A 6,047-nucleotide genomic window follows, 5' to 3' on the forward strand; every position below is an offset into this window, starting at 1 on the left:
AGATATTTCCCATTGGAGACTAAATTTATTTGATTCTTTTGGATGCCGAGGAATAATAGAGGCTTCTTACTACAGCTACGGGGCCACAACTCTTTCCCTACTGAGTTTGTGGGAAACCAAGAGCATTTCTTATTTTGTATTAATTTGTTGATTTTTGTTCATAATATATTATAAATCTTATTTTCAAGGTCTTATAACCACTTTTTAAATGAATTTTTAAAATTAAAATTGGTTTAGTGATGTTTCTGGTTTGGATTGTGTATATTTTTTTGTATGAATATTTTGGTCATACATTCTAATCTATCATCAAAATCAATACTTGGAGTTGGTTTTGGAGTGATTAATTCTAGTTATTTGATTTTTAATTCATATTGAAAGTGATCTTCAATTGTTGATAGATAATATTTCTTTTTTATAATTAATTACAATCATGCTATGAACTTGTATGATATTTATGGTCAATATCATGTTGTTCTATAAAAATAATATATATTTTCAACTACATTTTGAAAATGTTTGACATAAATCAAAATATATTGTTTTAAAAGTAAATATAACATTTGAAATAATTGTTTAAATTACAATGATAAATAAATTTGATTTAAGGTAATGAATTGAGATTTGATCATTATAGAGAACAAATCAAATGTCAAGGATATTCGTGGTAGCTCCAAAAAAAACTACTGCTCATATGACCACCTCACTACTCTATCAAATAAATGTACTACTTTACAATGGGCAATACATTATTTTAAATGGAAATCACATGTCAAATTTATCATGTGCCCTCTCATTTTATGATGAACCCTAATCTAATGAATAGAACAATGATACAATATAGTTAATATACAAGCATAATCAATGTTACACATAAATAGAGTTAACCATGACATTAAAGATGTCATTGATGATTAGACTTGTTTCCTTGAGGAGAAGTTACAACAAAAAGGCACACTAGATTTATACGAATACATAAATAAAATAAATAATAATAGAATACAATAACTAAATATTATAAAAAACTAAAACAATGTTCACTAATCTAAACATGTAAACTAGGAATCATTTCTAACCCCTCTCAAGTTCATTGGAGAGTAATAATTATGTCTAATAATAGTCTCTCAGAAGAGATTTCTTCTTTAATTAATTGTTCTCTTTGTGATTGATGTCATTGGATATGATAAGATAATTTAAATGATGTAAGAAATAGGTAAAATGATATGAAATTAATGATATTTAGCCTTAACAAAATGATACCAAACTATGATGCAAAATTTGAGACCAGATCTAGAAAGGGTATGCAAAAAAGACATTGTCATCGAAGACTAGGCATGAAAGTGCTAGTTTAGAGAGTAAGGCACTCTACACTTAACGTTATTTCAATAACTTTAATGTGTACATTATAGATCATGATGCTTTGTGGATCATTCTCTCAAAATTTCAATAAAAATGTTTCAATCACTAGAGTGACACTTTCTTGACTAGTTTTTTTCACTGATTCAAAATATGGAAACATGTGTCTTAGTCTATCTTCCATAGATCTATAAAAAAAAATTGTCAAAATTGTAACCTACATATTGTACCATCTTAAAATGGATGCACTTTCCTTTTAAGACTACTGAGCTCCCTCCTCTTCATGATTCCCTCTTCGAACCATGAATATGCTCATGCTCACTCTTCTTTTCCTCATTTTCCTCTTCTCTCTTCCACCTTTCCAGCGTATCTTCAGTAGCTCTCTTTGGCACTAAGACCCTGTCGACACATGGTTGACTTGGTCCACCTAGGCTGACATAGTCTTGAACTAGGTCGATGTAGGTCGACATTGTCCTGGACTAGGTCGACCCAAGTCAACATTGTCATGGACTAGGTTGACCTAGGTTGACCTAGTCCCTGACAGTTTTGGATCTCAGGGCCCAAAAGTCCTCAGGGGTTTAATTAGTTAATGATAATTACCTAGTTGGCTTGTATTGTTTTCCTGCTCGAAAACTCATATATAAGGAGACTTGGAGGCTTCATTTCCATATCTCATCACAATTATTGTTCATGCACTCAAGCTCTTCTCTCTAGTGAATATTTTCAACCTTTTGCATGCAAGGAGTTAAAACATTCAAACATTTTTCAAGCATTGAAGAAATGATATTTTATTACATTAGAGAATCTTTTGTGAGCATTTCCTCTCCAAGATATAGCATTTTGTTGGCCATCAAGGGAGGGGATTTGAATTGAAGCATTCATCCTCTTCATTAATGCATATCCATATCCATGGAACCATGATGAAGTTATGAAGATCCATTGCAAAGTGTGGAGATATCCTACATTCCTAATTCAAGATCTGTATTACATACACACTACATACACATTGGAAAGATAAGCCCTAAACTTTATATTGTTCTTTATAGTTTGTTACTTTTACATTTCTTATTTATGGTTAATTCCTTAACCTAGGGATTAACCAAGGTAAGCCCTCATCAAACCCCAACCCCCAAATCTCTCTTTTTGTGGCGATTTGTAGGGTAGGAGTGAAAGAATTGTAGATCTAGAACCTACTATTCGTAAGCTTTATGGAGTCATCAGTTTTGGAGCCACAGACTATGTCAACTTAGTTGTAGGACATCCTTCCATGTCACTGTATTTCTTTAGTCTCTGATTTTAGGCAGATTTCTAGGTTGTATTCCTTTCATCATTTCATTCTAGGATTTGCGGGTGGAAGTTCATAAAAGATTCAGATCTACAAGTTATTAAGAGAAAACATATCTTTCTCTATTCATTTCAAGGTGAGTCTTTTAGATTTCATTTCATTTTACATCTTTACCCTAGATTTGTATCTTAATTGGGCTAGTTGTACTCATATAGCATCTATATTCACATTTCTTAAGAAATTAGTTCAATTTCATATTCACATTAGCCTATGAAGGGCCTAAGAGAGTGTATTTCTTGGTATTGCATTCCTCTTTACAACCCAAATTTAGTATTAGCACCCTTCTTCCATTGGGTCCTAGCTAATTTAATTTGGATCATAAGTGTAATCATACTTAGAAGTTCCCCTCTTTCCCTCACACACATATTTGAATGGCTCAATTCTCTATAAAGAGGAGCCCTACATCCTATTAATGTGCTTCTATTTCACCACATAACATTTTGGTTAGCCCAACATGAACCCCCTATCTTTTTGGTGTTAGATTATTTTTCATATCTTTTGCTCTTATATTGTGTGTTCTTTTCTTTGGTTAGATCTCAACTATAAGTAATTATAGAATTGGATCAACTAGTTTGCTACCGAGGACTACCCTATAGTATAATTGAATGGGAAGGCATTAATTGATAGCCCGGTGAGTGAACCACCTTGATAAGAAGATGTAAGCAAGCCATCCCTTCTGCCAGTGGATCAATCAAAAGTGAGAGACCAATTCTCTAGAAGTCAGATTTTCCTTTTGCGAGCTCTCCTTTTTTTGAGCTTAATAACACAAAGTCCTAGCATTCTCGTTAGGTGAAGTCATAGACTCATGGGTTTTCTTGATGGTTCTCACATTTTTTCTCACGATCTTAATCCTATTATGGAGCATAATTATTCTCACTCATCTCATGATGAGGATGTTGCTTTGAGAGGTCCTCCTTCACAAGCTGATAAGCTTTCTAGTGAATTTGATAAATTGGAAACTTGGTCTGCTCAAGAAAATTAGAATCTTGATATCATTTCTATTTTTGAAGCTCTTAAGAAGCTTGTTAATAACAATGACACTAACTTTTCTCTCTTGCATGGTATATCTCACCTTATTAATATGCATGCTAAGTCTTTGACATAATGTGCTTAAGAGTTAGGATACCCCACTACTACATATGGGGTCAAATTGTGACGGAAGGAAGTCTAATTACAACAATCACCCATCAGCAAACTAAGAGCAAGAGGAGTTGACTCTTGTCACATAGACATCAAACTTTTTCTGGTGCAAATTGCAATGGAAAGGGTGACCATTGCAATTGCGATGACCACAAGTTTTATAAATTGGACTTACATACTAGCCATGGGTGCTGTAAATATGTCAAATACACCATCTCAATTGTGATAGCTATGTGAAAAAAATTCTATGGCTCTTACAACAAGCCATCAACAACATCTATTGCAATTGAGATGGGCCTATGGCATGAATTTTGTGGGATCGATGGCTAGACGTCCCAATTGCGACAACGTGTTGTATTAGTAAAAAAAATTGGCAAAAAACATTAAATAGATATCATGCAATCATAGGCTAATATTTTCAAGAAATTACATGTTAATATTGAGCTTCACTTAGTTTCAACAATAGTTCAATATTCTCTACTAATCGAGGCCAACTTCATGAAGGTGGTGTATGCACCCTAAAATGGGGGCCTCGACTATGGGCCCCCAGTCTTCAATTTATCAATTTCCTAAATCAATTTATAAATTTACTCAATTAATTCATTGCAATATTTTATTAAATCAATTCAAATCATTTTCCTTGATCAAATTCTAATTTATTTAATTATTTCAATATTTCCTAAGGTTTGATCACCTTATTCTAAGTCATATTTAATTAAAAGAAAAATTAAAAGAACTTGCTCCCTTTTAATTAAATAAAATCCCCACTTAAATCTCTCTTTATGATGAAAAAAAGAAATAAATTAAGTAAAAATAAATAAATATATCCTTTTTCTCTATGCTTAAATGCACATATTTCTAAGTGAGATTTCTTAATTTCCTCTTTCCACTTTCTTGTGAAACACTCCACTTTTCTCATTGGTGGAATTTTGTCTCACAGAAATCAAGCCTTATTATCCCATATTGGTTTTGAGAAGCCTCCCACCTCTACAATTGACTATATAAGAAGCTCCCTCCTCATTTGGATAGATGTTAGTTTCTATAGTATTGTTATGTTGTAGGTTTGGAGAATGACTTTGGAGAAGGAGTTTGAGCATTAGGATTTAAGCCTTAGGGTTTGGACATTGGAGCTCCATTGGAACTTCTCTCTTCTTGTCTTCTTCTCTCATGCATCCATGACTTCCATCATCAAGCTTCATCTTTGCATTTTCATATAAGCTTAGAGTCATATTTGATTTCATACATTAATCTTGCATTATTATTACCTTTCATAGATAAAAATTTCTTTCTTGCATTGCTTTGGATTGGTATCATTTAGATTAGCTTGCATCTTCGTTTGCACGCATATTTTATGATCATGGAGACTAGCACTCTTTCTTTTCCTCTTTGAATCTCTCATTTTATAGTGTACTTGCATGGGCACAAACTAGGTCAAATTGAGGGCCTCCATTACAAACCCTTACACTCCATGAATAAAGAGCTATGAATTGTCATTTTAGATCTCATTCTTGAGCAATCTTCGATATAATGATTCATAGAAGTGTGTCAACATTTTAGCACACATTTTTTGGCACCCACTGAGTGGCAACCCACCTTTATATGCTAGTTTTGGCTATTTTTGGAGCTAACCCCCTTGTGCAGATTTGTTTGGAGATGAAAAACCCTCGATTTTAAAGATCTAATCATATCTCCCAAACAACATGGTGTTTTGATCTAAAATATTTTTTATAGGTTTGTGACATACTAGAGAAGCTTTAGTTTAAATTTTAGATTTTTCCAAGGTAAGTCATGTTTTTTGAATAATTTTTTCTTTATTTTTAATGAACAATCATATTTGGGTGCAAATTAGCAATTTTTTTTAAAAAGTCTACATTTTTGGAAAGGTCTTTGAATTCTATATGGGTTGTTTCTTTGGGTTTTGAGTTTAGAGCTCATATGAAGGCTCAAACACTTGATTTATAAAAATTGGTCTGTTTTGGTAAAATGGGTCCCTAAGGAATAAATGATCATATTTTTATGAAATTATGACATTTTTGGAAAGGTTTCTATTTTTTAAAAAGGGTCTCTATATTTAAGGTTTTGGGTCTGAATTCATTACATATAGCTCCAATCTTGTTGACTAGGTCAAAAATCAAAATTAAAAAAGGGCATTTAATGATTCACTTGCATTTAATTTTCACATGGTTCAATGCATGATGTGAGTTTTCAT

The sequence above is a fragment of the Cupressus sempervirens genome, chromosome 1, assembly GCF_028749045.1.
Source record: "Cupressus sempervirens isolate cs-2001-9-10 chromosome 1, ASM2874904v1, whole genome shotgun sequence".
Lineage (NCBI taxonomy): Eukaryota > Viridiplantae > Streptophyta > Pinopsida > Cupressales > Cupressaceae > Cupressus > Cupressus sempervirens.